Raw genomic sequence first — 18,750 nt, 5'->3', positions numbered from 1 at the left:
AGCAAGCTTTAGCTTTTAGAATGAGTCAGGTTGTCTGAATGGCTGATGTTTTCAGATACACTTCTAAGATATTATTAACTTCTATCATAGTCTTACCTAACCTTTTTCTCCAAGTTGAGGAGGACCATGCTATCAAGATACACAGCAGCCCCTTTTTTAAAAAAAAAAAAAAAAAAAAAAAGTATTTCCAAGGACATTGTTACCTCCTCTTTTAAGGGATAAGAAAGCACTTCATACAAAAAAGAAAGAACACATATATTCCCAAGTCTTCCAAGCCTTTCCTCTCTATGAGCACTTGATTCTTCCACCTCAGAAAGGGTTTCTTTTGTGGTAGCATTACTGTTAATTAATATTAACACAATACTAGCGGAATAAGAGAAAAAAGTTCAGCGAATACTTGGGTATTAAAAAGTAGAGAAATTCACAAATAAAGTATAATTTAAAACTCTTTGTAGTAACTACTTACTTTTTACATGGCAGTGAAGTAAATGTGATACAAAAACACTGATGAAAAAAGTTTGCCTTGAAAAATGCCTTGCTTTCTTTGAGAGCACAGAATACTTTAGATTTCAACTTTTTAAGGGGATACTAACACAAGCAACAGGACAATATAAGAAGACTTTCACATGTGTGCGTCACCCCTGAAGAGATTCAAGGATCACAAGAAAGAATGATACGTTAATACTATGCAGTGACTTTAGCAATCCTACAGCATAGCTATTTCTGAACTAAGACAGTAAGATAAGTGAGTTCTTAAATGGAAAATAAATAATCATCAGTAGTGTCTACATGAATCAGTGTATGCTTCCATTCCCTGCAGACTGAAATGTAGCTGAAAAAAGAGGAAAGGAAAAAAAGAAAAAACGAGAAAAGTTAAAAAAAAAAAAGCCTGGTTGCTAGGTCACAGTGCAGCCTTCTTTTGTTCACTAATTGCCATTCTGGAGACTACCATTATTGCCAAATTAGCGAGAGCTAAAATGGAGTAAGAGCAATGACTTGCATACAATACAAAGGTGCTCAAAATCACTACAAATTCGTGCATCAGGAAGAGGCACTGTGGTGTCTATCAGCCTGAGAATGAGCAAAAACAGACAAGAGAAGCGTAATCACTGTAAAAGGCAGCAAAGTGAAAGCCACTCTGATCTGCAGAAGAAAAATTTTCTTGTTTTTCAGGCAGAAAACAGCTTTGCAGGGTGGCTTGGTGCAGCAGCGAGGTGACAGCAGGCAAAGCATGGCCAGCTGCTGTAGTCCTGGGAAGGTGCAGCCCTCAGCCTGGCCGGGTCCATACCGATGGAAGTGCGCAGTGCCTCACCTCGGACCCTGAGGACTTGTATCTGCTGGGGGACAGCAGAAGGTGCCTGCAGCGAGGCAACAGCCCCACGGTCAGAAAGAGGGTGCCACGGACGTGATGGGCAGTGGGGCCTGGGAATCTGTCAGCAACCATGGCCTGGGGAGGTCCTGCAGCCAGTGCTTGTTTCCAGGCCGCAGCAGTGCCCACATTCCTGAAACGGCTGCGTCAAAAGGCAGTGCGAATGTGTTTATTCACACATCCCAGTATAAGCAGTGCTGCATTAAATCAGTGCCCTCAGCTGTATGACTTGGTAAAAAAGAAAAAAAGTCTGGGATGAAACACCAGCTAGAGTCTGCCTTCTTCAGAGCAGGGCCAATTACTCTGACTAGGCGACTGCTCAGCCTGGTGCAGCCAGTCACAGAGAGCAGGATCCGTCACACACAGCTCTTAGACAACTACACGGGACACTTACAGTTATTGGCAAACTGTGTTTCCTTCTGTACAAATAGCCTTTACTTTACCATTTTGTCCTGTTGTGAAGGCCCATTCGAGGAATTAATATTAGCAGTAATTAGCAACAACTTATTGGGTCTTTATATTTTTAAGAAAACTGTTACAGTAACTTCCATGTAGTGTTATCAGTCTGGTATTAAAATTAGGGAAAAAAATAATAAATGGGGTACTCCTCAGTTGCAAAATTCAGCACAACACTGTCGTGAAATACTGCATTTATCTCTAATGTCCCTAGAAGAAATAGAATTATCTTATATGCACTTAATTGGCCAAAATAATAATCAAATATGGAGCTATCTTAAAAGACCAAATAAAACGGCAAAGATTGACCATACTTCTCACAAGCAAAGAAAGTGAAATTTCATCTCCACTGTTCCTGTATTCTACCATTTAAAAGGTGCTCTCATTTATTCAAAAGCTTACTGTGACCCTTAGTAACAAATGACTATCAGGCATTTAGTTGCCCTTTTCTAAAGCTGTAATCATTTAGTCTGAAATTTTGCTGGCAACAACTGCAAGTTTCTCACTTATTATCAAAATCCTCCCATAAAGAACCATCTGAATCCAGGTGAAGAATGATAGCATTTTTTCTTATTGATGACAGTAGGAGCAATGCAGTTTTATTAAGAAGGCAGATATTCAGTCAAAGTTTCCTTGGGCATATCCACTAGAGTTTTCAGAGAGAACTTTTTAATTTTCCTGGTTGGCTTTCATTCCCTTTTCCTTTCATTATAAGGCTGCAGCAATTACATATTAGTGTGCAACTAAAGAGATGGGAGCCCAGTTGCTTCCATAAGCAGGCAGAGCAGTCCCCATGCTTTTGCAGGCAGCATTTATTACTGGATGCAGTAAAGAAAAATGCCTAAACTCCATAACAAACAAGTACCAAACAGACTTTCAGCTAGATAAGTTTCCCTGCCCTGTCCCCCTTCAGCAACCTTTTCTGCACACCTTTGGACAGCTCTAAGTATGAAAACATGAGTTTTACTCATTGGTAAAAAACAAAATAACAACAAAAAAACCTCACAAAACAACAAAATCTCATATTTGAGAAGGCATTTCTAGATGACGTATGTATGAACGTGTAAATATCTAGCTTTTTTGAATGCAAAAATGTGATCTGTGCAAGGAATAATTTAACTGTTCATTAAGTGTAAAAATTTTTCTTTTATGCATTTTAAAATTTTTAGACCTCATTTTACTGTTTCTTAGAACACTGATAAAAAAAACCCTCCACTTTATTAGTTCATAAATGGTGCAATGTTTTATGAATCTCTTCTGAACTTCAGAAAACAGCAGCTGATGCCAGTGTCTGCCTATGACTGCCTGAAACCACGTTGCTGGTTCCAAGATGGTAGCTATAAACAATCACCTTTTATTTGAAAGGTGGCATTACATATAGTTCCATTTTCTTTTCAACATCAACACGGCTACCAAAAATTTTCTAATTTACATAATATTATGAACTTTACATTCATTCTCTTATTACTATTACCACTATAGTTTCAGGTATTTCCGGACTTCTCTTTTTTCTCCCACGTATGCACATTCCTTTCTTTTTCATAGTCCAGAAGGAAACACAGCAAAAGCAAGATGTAAGTCACAAAAAAAACAAAGGGAAACAAGAGTGTGGAGGGCAATGTAAGCCACCCCCCCAAAGGCACGTTTGCAGAGAGGAATGGAAGAGAAGCCATAAAGTTATTGAGGGAGGGAATATCCATCATATGATACAGCAATCAGGCTGACCAACTGGGCCCTGCAGCAAAACAGTCAAAATGAATCCATGCTGTAGGGATACCATTTGTTTGAGAATGAATGAACCAGACCTGCCAACCAATGGAAAGATGTCCAAAGACACAAAATGCAAGAGACTGGCAGTAAGAACATCCAGCCCCAAATAAATGGGTATGTGAAGTGAAAAGCATAGTTTTCTGTTTTGATAAGCATTAGGCCAAGATAGAAAACAGAAACAACAGAAAATAAGTGGACAGACATGATTCTTTCCCATAAGGCTGCAACGTTATACAGTGACTAAAATTAATTCACGTTCACTTCTTTGTGAACCGTTTTGTTTAATGTAGTTTCATTTATTTATGGCAGTATGCACAACTGCAAAGGATATTTTCCTCTCTCACTTTTATATTCAGGTATTTCCTCAATTATCAATCGATTCAATGCAGAAAACGATACAGGAAAGGAGGAATTTGAAAATTATTACATCATTTAGTTCATGATTTTCAAATAAAAAGCTTTAAGAGAATATTTCTGTAGAATAACCTCAGACCATATGGTATCCTTTTCTTCAACACTATTCAAATAGCACGGAAAAATATTATGAAGGGCTCAATAAAAAGAAAAAGAAAATCACTATCTTGCACTCATATATTAAAGACAACATGTATCGTTTTTCTCATTTTATACCTCAAACTGAGCATTTCAAATTAGAAACAGGAATACTGAACAGCCTCACTTCTGGCAGAAATATCTAAGAGAGAGAAATCAAAGCATGGGAAAATTTAACAAGTTCCTCTGATTAAAAAGAGCCAGCTACAGGCTTCAGATTTACAGATATTTCAATCTATTTTACTCCATATAATGATTGCAACTTAGCTCAGATTTGCATAAACTGCAATTTCAACTATGAATAACGGCGGTTCACAATTTGGAGCCCCAAACGTATGCTGAGCTTCAGGCAGCTGTAGAGAACATGTTTGGAATCAGGCAATCATTAGGCAAGAGAAGAAAATGCATGACTACTGTCATCTTAGCAAGGTGTGCTGGTGTTGCTGATTCCTACAGTCTTATCACTAAAAAACACTGACACAGCGAAGGAACACGTTAATATTTCAGAAAGAATAATATGTACTCCATAAAGCACCTCAAAAATACTAAAAAGTCACACCATGCAAAAGTATGCTCAGAGAAATGGCACATGCAGTAACACTGCACGCAGGACAAAATGCAGCAAAAATGGTCCTTGCAGAAATGAATACCAGTTTTATTTGTTAGACTAGTTAAACTTCTTGCATAACCTTCTGCTTCACAGGACAGTTGTATATTCAAAGTTTTCCTAGGCATGGGAGGCCTCCTCCAGCAGGCCGGTGCCTTCTCCCTTCTGGTGCAAGAGGCAATACCAGCCCTCAGGACAGGCCTGAGTATAAATTAAGCTCCCTGACCTACAAAATAGGAGCTTTCTCCTCCAGGATATTTATGTATGTCAAATTGATTTTAGATATAGCTGTTACAACCTGCTGGGGGAAAGCAGGTACAGAAAAAGCAATGCAGACAGGAAAAAGTCCGTTTTTTTAGAAAATACGATTCCCCTGTGATGTCAGGCACCTTGTAAATTGATCAGTCTGGAATTGAAAAGTAATAAAGATTCTAGTGCCTTGTGATTGCTTTACTCCTACTTCCACACCCACCTTTTGATAAGGTCAAAGATTTCAATCCTGTTCTAAACAATTGGGAAATGTGACACTTTCTCAGATTAATTGATATAAATTACACTTCTCATAAGCTAAAACAACATTTTTGTTCCTGGGCCAAAGCTTTACATGAAGTGAGAGTCCCTGCACTACCATTCAAACAAAGTCACTTTTAATGGTATGAGGCTAACATCTAGAATGTTAAATTTGACCTGAGGGACAGAGGAGGAAACTTCATCAGTAGCTGAACAGAGTTCAAGTCAAGAGTTGCCTTAAATTCATGGTTACAATCTATCAGTTTCAGTAAATGCTGAATTATTATTCAACTCTTAGTCAATCCAGCCTGAAATCAGATTTTTAAAAGTAGGACTGATTGAAGTAACAAATTATAAGGAAGTAAATAATTCAAATAAAGGTTGTTTTTTGTTTTCTTCACTAATTCAAAGCCTCATTGCGAGTCATTTGCATGTGAATGCAGAAACAAATCATTTTATATCAATCATTTTATTCACATTTATTTTCTTTTAGGAAAAAAAAAAAAGTGGTGGTACATCATTTTTGTCATCAAGTTTTAGCCTGGGCACTTTTTTTTTTTTTTTAGTCACATAGGTTGCCCGTGAAAGACTGCTTTCAGCATCATGCAGGGATTAATTTAGGCTACTGCATCAACAAGCGAGATTATTAATGTAAAAGAAAAGCCAAAGTGAGGCAATACAGAAAAATACATTTCATTAAACATATTTAACTTGCAATTAAAAAATAAATTATGTAAAGCACTTCCCTTAAGTTTTTGTGTGTTTCGCCTTATCTGCGAACACTAAGAGTAAGGAAGAAAGCTAGATTTTAGCAAAATTACCTGGAAAGAAGATTCCTTTTGCTACTGATAAAGGCATTTCTTTACTACACCTATCTCCACACTTATCAGTGAATCCCACGTGCTTGAGATATTTATGAGATCTCCTTATTGCTAACCCCACCACCACGAAACTGCCCAACAGCCACTAATTTAAGATGCTTTAAATATTGTTGCCATGGGTGACACACGTCCATGGAGTTAGGGAAAGCTCTGCTAATAAAAAGGCTTTCACAGCATTTCAGTCCTTGCTCTTAAGTAAAGTTAAAATTTATGGCTTTTAAAATACTAGATCTGAGAGAGGTCAGGTTAAATGGCTGCTAGTAATAAAAGGAATCAATATGCCACAGCATCTGAAGCAGCCAGCAAACTAAATAAACACTTCATCCAAATCCACTTGGCTCTGAATTAAAAGAACATAAAATACTGTATTTATTTTGTTTGCCCTCCACCAGTCCGTGGTTTGCATCACTACATACACTAGAATTTTGCACAGAGCAACCAATAAACATATATTGGCCAAGTAGCAATTAAACTGCATGTCAAGGCTAGGAGCAATTAACTGGGCATTAACCTTATCATGGAGCCACTTGTAGATGAGCCAGCTACAAACAGGCAAACATCTCCGTCTGGGAAGATTCTGAAATGTATTTACAAAAGCTTCCAAGGACTCAGACTCCAAGGTCTCAGGCACATACAGGATAAGCAAGCCATTTTCAGTGATAATCCCATATTCAAAAATCCTGAACAGTAGGATCACCTACTGTGGCAATCAGCATGTCCTAACAGCATAGAAATATAAGACAGTTCAGTCCCTCCTGCACTTTAAAATAAAGCAGACCAGAAGGAATAGAGAACTTGCATCTGTTATTCCTAACCTACATTTGGTTCAGTTTATAGGTTTTCATAAATAAATCTATTTTCTCCTGTTTATCTTAAGGTGCTTAAGTAGAACCTTTGTAGGTTTAATTTTCACTTTAAGAAATTAATGTACATTTTGAATGGACCAGGAGATTACCAGCATAAAATGTACAAATACACCTGCGATCTGCCTATCTACATACATACTCACACACAGTCTTTCATGAAAACACACATACTGTTGAAATTGCTTTTCTATAAGCTCAACAAATCTCATCTGGAAACTGTTTTGAAAAAGTTTGTATGAAAATCCAGCTCTTTAATAGAATATATAAAATTCTGTCAAACCTACTACTGACTAAGAAAAGATTTTGAGTTCTGGCTCAAGACATCAGACAGACAATTTGAAAAGGTTATGTAGGTTTCCAACAAGAGCCATGAACAAAAGTTACTTTTTATTTCCCAGTAAGATTATTTGAATACTTCAAAATTTGCTATTTTATTATTATAAATTATTGCTTCCTAATAGCTACACCCACAGGTGTGGTACTGGGATCTTCACCTAGCTTCATCGTACACACTTCACCTTTGTTTTGTTTTTTTCAAACTACCTTCTGTATTAAAACATCTTTCATCTCCATTGCAGAGACAAGGATTGTTTCTGGAAGAAAACAAACCCAGAAATGACATCCCCTGCAATACCTGAATAACTGAATGGGAAACATGCTGTTTTCCAGACAGGAACATTCATTCATGCTTCTCAGCCTACATGATTAAATTAGATGTACAGTGCTAAAATAAATGCAAGAAGGCAGAGGGTCACGTGTGCAGAGACAAAATAAGCAAAATAAAAACTTTGGTACTTTGTCAGTCTTAAAACATGAGAAACATTCTCAGGGCTTCCTTCCATGAAAGTGAATCTGTAGAAAAATCACGTACAAATCATGAAAAAATTGGCAAGAAATTTTCCCTGTGAACAGCTGCAGCCAAGGGGTTTGCTAAACTGTTCTACAGTGTGCAAAGACACAGATTTGTACCCAAGGACATCTGGCAGTCTTCTGGGGGTTTAACAGACAAAGCTCACAACTGGATTAAAATCCCAGCCATTCTTAAAAATGAAGTCAGAACACCACTTCTGCTTACTGGTTAACTCAGAGACCTAGTCCATACGATTTACTGCTTTACAACTCACATTTGTCAGGTACTACTGTTCCCTTAGAAGTCTGCACCTCCCTTCTCAGATATGAAAGTAATGATATGTCCTTCTAATGAAAATCTTATAAAGAACAACAACAACAAAAAAAAAAGGCAAGAACACGAATGAGAAATTAACATCAGTTTCTCAAATCTGTATTTTTTGAAAACTGATTTAACTCTTAGGTATTTAGCAAATACGAACCTAGCCATAAGTATCCCCCATAGAAAGGGAACTTCCCCAGATTTCTTAGTTTCCTTTCCTCATCAGCTGGTTTTAGTATCCTAAAGATGTATGTTACTCTATTAATTATTCAATCATGTTTAGTATTTCTGCAATACACAATGTGTTTAAAGAGAAAATTAGAAAAGCAAATAAAATTGCCACATGGAACAACTTAGAATATTATCTAACTGTAGTGGCAAATGAATATAAATAAATTTTTCTTGTCATTCTTCTATCTGCTCTTATTTGTATTTCTTCTCTGTCCACAGATAATAGCACAGTGTTCCCTTCCACTAGCCAGATAATTAAAGAATTGATGGAGTATGTTCTTAAACATAATACAGTACTGAGCTGCAGAAAGTTGGGGTCTAATGAAACTGGAAGGTGACTAATTCTTCTCATTGCCATTCCTCATCAATCATTGGGTCATGTCTAGAGATATTAGTCAAAATATGATCCAAAGTTATGGTACAAAAAAATCCATATTTTAAAATTTAAAAGAGTGATTTAAGTTTAAAAGAGTGATAAACAGCAGTGGTATCACTGTGCCATAGTGATACTGCTATCACGATCACCTGGTATGAGTGAAGCACAACCAAATGATATTTTAATACAGTGAAAACAAAGATGGTTAGTTCTAGAAAAATAAAGGCTTCCTTTAAGTTGAGCCTGAATATAACTGAAAAAACAACTAATTCTGTCTAATGACTTCATACACTCATGTAGCATGAAGCAGAGTCAAGCATCCAGTAGACTGGGATGTACTTGAATGAACAGATTCTGGATCAGTGATATCAGAAACTGACACAGTATTGTGGATCATGCAGAACTAGGCCTCAGCTTCAATTGCTTCAAATACCTGGCAGTTGGATCCATCAGAGAAATTTCAAAACTTACTATTACACAGGTAGCTGTTTTACAGGATCACACAACTCTCAATCCCTTCAAAGCAAGTTGCTACAGTGCAACTGCCTACTCAAATACTGAACTACAATCTATACCTAGAATGGGATCCAATACAACTGATTGTAAATGCAACCTTTTTGAGTCTTAACCTAGGATCACAAAGCTAAATGTGCTCACATTAACAGGGACTGCACAACTGAAACAGGACATCTCATTTGCAACAAACTGGTCCAATTCTGGGGGCCAAACCCTTTGGAGTAAATCAACACTTTTCCACTATGTGCCAGCCTAGGGAAGCTTGAGTATCTGGCCTCTGACAGCTGTCTGCCTCTGGCACCATATATTAGCATCAGACTACTTGCCCACGAGAGTCAGACAGCATTCACACATTTTGCACAAGTTACAGCACAAGTGTCAGATAGTAGTAAGCTCAGCCAGAGGTGGATTCAAAGTAGTGATGTATAGGTTAAAAACAGCTCTTCACTATTTTCACAATCCACAGAGACATTCTTCTTTGCCCCCACACCAGTCCTGCTAAAGGAGCGAGAAGAAACAAGTGCATTTACACACCTGTCAAATGGAACCTTTTTACTCTTTCAAAAGCTGTTTTTGTTTATTCAAGGAGTCAAAGGTATAGAAAAAAAGTAGTAGCTTTAAAAGTATAAATAGTACAAAGATGCTTCATCATAGATTATCAGTTATCTTGAAATAATATCTCACGCTTTAAACACATCAGCATGTGAACTCTCTGAGGCAAGAGCACTTGAGTACAAACTGCAGCTTGCAGGAGTAATTGCAGCATTTTCCCCAACTTTTTTCTATATGTGCATCTGTGATGAGTGCAGTTCAGATAAATGACTTCCAAAGTTAATTTATTTTTATGTTTTGACAAATTTTCACTGCACTTTTTTCTAGTTCCATGGCATTGAAATACAAATGCTTTAAAAAAAATTTAAGTATTTTTTAAGATAGTTTTCTAGGGAGTATGTTATTTAAAAAATTTTTCTTATCTTAAGTAATGGTTTCCTCCTTCGCTGATATTTTCTTTGGACAAGATTGGTGGAATCCATTCAAAATATGTTGGATAACTTTAATTTCTGAAATATTAACCTGCAGATCCTTAATTACAGCTTTGGCTTTGCTTGAGACTGACAGCTGATCTCAGTAGGATCCGACCTCTAGCCAGAACACTATTATGGAGATGAAGTAATTATATTAATGTACAAAGTGGGAGTTAATATTCATCATCAACCAACCAGAGAATAAATCTGTGTATGAAGGAATGGTATTAGATATACACCACACCAACAAAAAAAGATGAAAATGTATTTTAGTTAACTGTTTTGTTATGATAATTCGAGAGTTAACAGGTATAAAGTTTTCAAATTCCAATGTGATACTGCAGATGACATTGCCAATTAAGATCTTGAATTTTTAGTAACAATAATTGTCCTTTCTAGTAAACTCATTTTGAACTTTATAATTAGCTTATTAAATAGTGAGAGGATAGTGCTTGGATCTCTCCTTGCCCTCAAAATCCAAATACTGCCCACAACTTACATGCAACTGAAATATATTTATCAACAAATACAGAGAGTCATAGGACATAAAGGTATAAAGCTTCATTCACTGCAGTAATGTTGATTCTCAACTGTATTTCCAAATGCTATGAAGATATATATATACATATGCTATTACTTGTTACTAACCCTTCAGTAGTTTCTTAAAACTATACAATGACAGTATCGATCATATTCTAGAAATCAGAAGCTTTTGCTCCTATCAGCATATAAGCCAGTCTCATAACCATTAAGATTAAGGCACTTTTAACATTTTGAACAATTTCAAAGTTACCAAATAGCTCACACAGATTTCTCTAGCAACATCAGGACATCTTAACTTTGCCTTGTGACATTGGCTAGTGCTATAGTTTAACTTTCTCCTGTTGACCAGATGTCTCATATTCAATCATCACTTTGCTCAAAGATTTCTGCCATCTATCTAACAGTACTAACTTATCAGTTCTTTTGTATTAAAAGCGAACATTTGCATTTCTATTCTGCCCTGTATCTGCCTTATCTTTTTTTTTAATACAATACTTTTACCTTCTTAGGTCTTACTCTGGCTGCAGACTGGTATTCTATCTGCATTAGGAGGAAAATTTGGTTGTCAGGAAGACAATGGAAAACAACCCATACTGAGGTTGAATAGAAGCTTATTATAGTGATCAATAACTTCAACGTTTATGTAATTCTCAAAACTTCATGCATATTATCACACAGTTCATCAGATCTGCTCCTCACTATCTTCTCTTGACCTTTAATGTGTATGTCAATGATCGTAATAGATAGTGGTACATACTAAAGAATTTACTTTAGACTGGAAAACTAAATTCAGATTTCAAAACACTGAGGTTAGTGTTATTACTGTAAAAAAAAAAAGAGAGAGAGAGAGAGAGAGGCTGCTCTTATACCATATGCTTAGTTAGCAAGAGGAAACAGTACTGTACAGAAAGAGTCCCACAAGAAGGAGCAGAAAGCTACTAGTTGAGTTCATATCTCTCACTGTAAGAGGAAAAAGAAGTAACAGGTAATCAATCAATTTCTCTTCATAGCAAAATCCCTGATAAATACATAATGGATAACACTTCATGTTGGGGATGTTAAGAGTTTACATGTACTCAAGAGGAAGCAAGAAAACTCAAGAGAAGTTAAACTCAATGAAAATTAGTGAATACATGGAACTATTCCAGCCTCCAGTCCTTAAGTCCCTGAATGTCTGAAGGCTAGGAGAGAGCTCAGAGAAATGACATATAAACATGTCATGCCTTTGTATTTATCATCAGGCACTAGTATTTGGCATAATCAGAGAACAGTCTACACAGACTCTCAGTCCCTCCGTTTTTTCACTATGAAAGCACACAACTGCTCATCATGCACCAAGACCTGACTGCTACTATACCATCTCAAAACAGAATATTAATCAATACCTTTAATAATTTTTGCACAAGCCTTGCTGTATCTCTGCAATATTGGCTCTTTTCAGTGGAAAGACTATAGATCTCTTTATTTCTGAAGTGATTTATTGATGATTTGTCAACACTTTGAAAAGTACAGTTCATCTCCTGCTAAACTCCCTTTATGTTCCCATACCTCAGATGTTTTCTATTTTAAACAGCAAAAAAACAGATGCTTTGACACAATATTAATTTACTCCAATTTCACCTTAACAATTTGAGTTCAATGCGAACATAAGCATAGTATTTCAAATGAACATTGCAAACATCAGCCCATAACAGAGCAGATGTCAAGTTCCTTCCTCATCTTTTAAAGCAGGCATTAGTGGTTCACATTTTCTGACCAGTAATATAGAAAAGTTGAGTATAGAATTTCCTGATGTTCTTTTAAATGGTTTTTGCAATTTGTTTATCTCAAATCAGTTCTGACACAAATGTCCCTTCTTGCTTACATGCTGTTCAGAGAATGGGTTATTTTATTCAAAACAGATAATTGAAAAACCCTTACATCTGTTTTAGCAGATTGGGAATTGGTATTTTGTCCCTTTTTGTTTGTTTGTTTTTTAACAAAATGTTGTTGCTGACTATGTAACTCTTCAATACCCATGCTCTTATCTCTTAGAGAAGACTTAATGATATTCCTGTATGGTAAAACAGCTTACAAACATACTATTCCTTCTAGTCCATTCAGTTTGATCTAAAACAGCTACCTTGAGCAATAACTAATATTGATACTGCCTTAAAGCATATGTCTGCTAGATTTTAATCACTGGCTTTTCTTAGTCTGATTAAGTAATTAAACTGCTTAACTGAAAACCAAAAGCAATTGATTTATATGAAGGTACTAAGAAATTCTATTTGAAATGTAAGAACAATTCCCTACCAAAGATAGCAAATACATGAAAGCTCAAATTGCAAAAGCATATTTCAGTATTAGTGGTTGTAGTATTGTTGGCTGTTTTGTTGTTTATTGATTCCATTTACTTGAGCACTCATTCCTGGTTTCCATTTTCTAAAAAATCACTAACAAAATGGGCACTCTCTCTTGCTAATGCAAATTACAGAGCAAGTGAAGACTTCTCATATACTGTAAGTGTAACTCATCATTAAATGAGGAGAATTGCTGCTTCTGGTTCTTTAGCTATAAAAACTTCCTTAAAAATGCAAAAGTTCCCTTCTTCCAGTTTGGCTCATAAAATAATTGTTCTAACATGAGAAACTGTAGAAGAAAGGTGATGGAGCTTTTAATACCAAGTTGTGTTGATTTAGAGTTACTTCTGAAAAACATTTATCAACATTACGGTCTGAGGATGATTGAAATGCACAGGGCTATCTGCAAGGTAAATAACTGCTAAAGTGAGCAAATAATAAGGGCAGAGCTAGCTCTACACTTGGTCACTTTAACATTTCTCACACTCAAGGTATCTGTCGTTCCTGCACCCCTAGCAGAAATGAAATGCTACACATAGAAAAGGGAGTCAGAACCATGCCAGGACATCACTAAAGAAAATTAAAAAATGAAAGAGGGTGGTGTTGATCTGCACACGTGGTGCTAAGAAGCTGTAGTTTTTCTCATCAAACAGAAGCTAAGTTAATATGTCACTTTGGCTTGAAGCAAATGGGTACGCATCTGCTTATCACTAGCAGCATTCACAATCTACACATAATCCTTCTGTTGCTTAGGTGTCTTGCGGGGCCAGGGAGCAGTACGGAAGACAGTTGAGCTCATCAAATAAATGTACCACTATGCTGAATGCTGAGGGCTCAGGTCAGAATTGTAATAGATGACTTATGGACTCTTCCATGAGGGGAAGAAAAGTGAAGAAAAAAAAGTAAATCAGGAAAGAAGGTAATTACATACAGATCAGATTTTCTAAGATATTAAGTACTTGCTCCCTGGAAATAACATGCTTTAAGGTTTTACCTTCAATTTGTGCCCTATACTTCATACTTCAGCCTTTAATTTATTTATACTAGCTAAGATTCTTAATCTTTTTTTTATACTATTGCGCCATATTGTTCCAAATCCAGAGTTCAGGTTCAGAACTAGCTACTTAACATCAAAACAATTCTTTAGACCACACATGGCTAACAGAATGCAGCAGAACCTTTCCACAGAGCTTGCTATATTAACAAAGACACATTTCTATTTGTTTACTTATATAGTAATTCTGTACCTACTACATACTAAATAAAATTCATAATTTATTTGCATTTTCCTGGCTGATTTTCTGAAAAGGCTCATGGAATTTTAATTCAGGTGGTTAAACAAACCATGTACTAAAATTACATTAAAAAAAATGACCTTAATAGAATACTATTACCATTGCAAAGCAAAGTGCTTCTGCTTTCAGAACACCACAGCTGAGGTGTCCACCAGTATCTTTTCCCCTTTTGCACACAACATAATACTTTTCTTTTATGACCAAAATACATTTACAGAACTCCAGCTTCCTTCTATCAGGAAAGATCAATAAATGTTTTATTCCAGATGTAGAGCAATTACCCCCCCTTCCTATTCAACGTGCTTTTAATATCTGCTCTGACAACAGCATCAGACAGTTCTTCATAGATCTTTCTCTGAAACACCTTATACACCACTAGGGTGCATTGTTTTGTTCTTTCTTTTTAAAAACAAACAAACAAACAAACAAACATTAATGAATTTATTTTTAAAATGCCATTTTATGACATGAGTACTAAGTGCTTCTTGGAGTCGAAGAGCTGAAAAAGAAGGATGAAGATCAAGGTTCCTACTTTAAGATTCTTGAGACCTGAATTCCCCTTGCTTTCCACTCACTCTTCTGCAGCTTATTGTGTATGTAGTGTTTTATGGGCTCAGAGCACTATTACCATTGACTTCCCTTGCAGCTTGAATACAAGTGGCACTTCTGCACATTAGTACATATGCAGGTCAGGCATCAGTAAGGTGAGGAGGATACTGAATCTTTACAGTTTGGCTTAAGGAGCTGGAAGACATTTATCCCTGGGATTTTTCTTTGGATGTATTTGGTCTTCACATTGTGAAGAATTCTTTCTAGCTGTTTTGGGATGTGCATTTCACTAATAAGTACACATTTGGTAAAATTTAGTCCTGCAGGTAGTGCTCATTCTTTCTGATATCTTTAAAATTAAAACTATTGGGTTTGTTGATTTTTAGAAAAGAAACTCTAGAAGTTTTGATCAAACTATTTTGTCTTTTTTTTTTTTTTCCCTCTCAGAAGTCAGCATCTGGGCAGATAATGAAACAATAAAAATAAAGGCACATGAATAACTGTGCTATATTGGTTTTCTCTTTTATAATGTTTCTGTTTGCCAACAGAAGTATCACAAATGGTATCTAAAAAAAACCTCCACAACCCTTTTTTGAATATTGGAATTTTTGCCAACCGCATATAGAAAGAAGAGTTGTAATTACAGGAAAAGAGAACCCACAAAAAAAAAAAAAATCAATGCCAGATCCTTTGTTATGGTTCTATGGCACCACTCTCATGGCACAGATAGATTTGAAAAATGCCACACCAAGTTTACCGAGGCTTTTGTTTGCAACCTTTGAAAGTTAAACCAGCCTTCACTGATGGATGCAAGCTTTGAGTACTGACTTCTAGCTCTGTCTGTCCTTCACTTTTACCAGGTCCTGGAAGCAGCACTAGAGAGGAATTGAACCCTGCATAAGTTTTCAATAAAACAGTTAGGGTCCCACTGCTGGCAATTATTATTCTGAGTTATTATTCTGAAATTGGGTAAATTGCAGAGTAAGCATCTGCCTCTCTCCAGTGAATTCTCTGCTTTGCTTCACACCCACTAATCACACCTAAATAGGATGTTTCCTTCCTACTTCCTTCAGTCTGTCAATGTACCAAGTGAGCAACGAGAGACCAGGAAAGAAATAGATGCTCTCCCAAAGAACCAACTAATATGAAACAGGCTGTGTGAGCAACTGTCTCCATGACCTGACCAATCACTACCTGCCTACTCTCCTGGTTATGCAGGACAAGGAGAACTACAAGCAAAACAGGAAGCAGAAGGCTCTGTAGGAATTAATGCCAGCACGGACAGAAGAGCCCTGTGCTAAGTCTGCCAATGGACTTGAAAATCCAGAGGTGATGCTTTCAGGTCACAGATTGGCTCCCACACAGATACCCAACCCACAGTCTTCTTTTAGTCATAAGAACCAACTGGAACAAAAAAGAATTTGTACAACATAAAGATAAAATCTGAACAATGGGAATGACATATACAATAACCTTATCATATACATCAAACTAGGGAGAAAAAACAGCTTTTAAGTTTCTTAAAAAGAACACCAAACATACATATGTAAGTTTGGTCTTAAGTTCAAGAACCAGCTAAGAAAAGCCAGTCCTAACAGAACTGAAAGCCCAAGTTAATGATTCCTTCATAGGAAGAACATAGCACAACAGTGTGCTGATGTGTCAGCAACTTGTTCTGGAAAAAGCCCTCAATGCTAACTCTGTTCTGAGCACTGGATTAGATTCATTAGATTCTTCCTGAGTCTTCAGTCTCAATATGAGTGTTATGGTGTTTGCTGCTAACATGAAGCAGCGAGTAAGTATTAATACAAAAAAGGATGGGCATTCATTTGATACACAAGTGACAAGGAGAGAAGTGAAATCAGAACAGGTTAAAAACAAGGTCTCTCACTTTGGTACAATAAAATTAATTTCTGATCTAGCTGAGCCTCCTCAGTGAGAGGATATCTGAAACAAGACACTATGCTGTGACAACCAAGGTAAGTCCATTACAAAGAGAGAAAACCTATGCATGCAGCTCTAATAATCTTTGTTCAAGGAAGATGCAACAGTTACAAGGAAAAATTACCAAGTGATGCAGTTAACAAGCAAAATTAACACTAACAAGAAAATTAATCTAGTAAGACATTAGGCAGAAAAGTGAGGCAAAAAGAGGTATACTTCCAAAAGGCAGCATAGTGCCATTGCCTGGGATAGAAGGAAAGTACCTGTTGGTAGTTGATTGTAATTCGAGAAAATGCTTTCTACTCCTTTATTAAATACTCTCCATTTGGGCTGCCACTGGTATATACAGCAAAAAACCTCTCCTCTTATGTCAGAAAATAATTCCAGTAGGGCACTTAATCAGGAATGATATACTGGGTACATACAGTGGGCTGTGTAGGTTCTTACCCACGCTAAATAGCACAGCTGTACTGAAAGGCCCACTAAAAATAATGCTATTTCATAAGACATACAAATAACAATGTCATTCTTTTCTTCAAAGTTAATTTCTGAAGCATATTGCCACACACAGCTTTTATCACATGAAGATGTACATTAATGAGTAGAAACCCATTTTATACAATACAAATTATCTCAGATATTATGGAAGGTAAACACTGTATAAGATATTATTCCAGACGTGAACTGGACTAGAAATATCAATTAGTGGTAGCTACCTTCAAAATTGTTCTGATTGATGATATGGGAACACAACAGAACTTCATAGAAAAAACAGAAATGAGAAGAATCATTGAAAGTGGAGAATCACAAATGCTTCCCTGCAAAGAATCAAGCTTCAAAAGGGAATGTAACTGGTGGACACACAGTATTAAGAAATAAAAATACCTTCCCCTGCTCCAACACAACATATCTCTGTTAAGGAGGTATGTAATTTTTAGTATTTGGTCAGTTTAGAAATAATAACAAGTGTCCCCTACTCCACTTCAGCCAGTAGCTCATTTAATTCAGTGTTCTTCTCATTATATCTCATACTTCAAAACGCAAGTTAGAGGGCCAGATGTATTATCTGGGAAGTTTTCCAAATTCATTAACTCCTTGGCACCAATGATTTTAGGATACTCACTGCCAGCACTAAATATTATGGCCTACAAAAACCCAGCTCCTGGAGGGAAAGGATTAATAAAATGAGGAATTAGGCAGTGGCTGTTGGTCTCTTTGGTCACAAGTCTCTAAAAGAACCACAGTATCTGCCCAAAGCTGATCACAGCCAGTTTCTCAATACCAGGTACTCTGAAAGTCTTCCCAAACACCTGCAGAACATTCACAACAAAGCTTAAAGAAGTGCAGATACTGCTTGAAGGAATGCAAAACCAGAGAACAGGCTGGCAGGAAGGCTGCAACTCAAGCTCTAGCTCAAGAGTCACCCAGGCACATTACAATTACATCTGTACTTTCTCAACGATCTTAGAACATATTGTCTGAAGCAACTCATTCTACCTTCTGAAATGGATGCAGTCTTGCTGCCAGCAGCTAAAAAGCTGATGACTGAAAAGCATTACAAAGCCCTAACAGTGGAAGAGACCTGATGGATCCACTTGCTTGCTTTCTTTTGAAGGCCAAGGAGAGAGGAGGTCCATGAAGAAAAACAATTAAGTAAGTCATATATGCACGTTCATGCCACCATCAGAACGGCTCTCTGATTTAAAAGTCAATATACAATAGGTCCCCACAACTTTAAAATTGTTTT

At 36.6% G+C, this 18,750-nt stretch overlaps 1 protein-coding gene across 1 annotated transcript in view; it reads right to left on the bottom strand.

Moving 5' to 3' along the window:
- Positions 1-18,750, bottom strand: part of PARD3B (par-3 family cell polarity regulator beta) — a 359,707-nt gene that overhangs the window by 133,316 nt on the left and 207,641 nt on the right. The window lies entirely within an intron of this gene.

The sequence above is a fragment of the Cyrtonyx montezumae genome, unplaced genomic scaffold, assembly GCF_038088225.1.
Source record: "Cyrtonyx montezumae isolate F1298 unplaced genomic scaffold, pur_monq_1.0 scaffold_7, whole genome shotgun sequence".
Classification (NCBI taxonomy): domain Eukaryota; kingdom Metazoa; phylum Chordata; class Aves; order Galliformes; family Odontophoridae; genus Cyrtonyx; species Cyrtonyx montezumae.
This window is presented reverse-complemented; position numbering and strand designations above follow the sequence as displayed.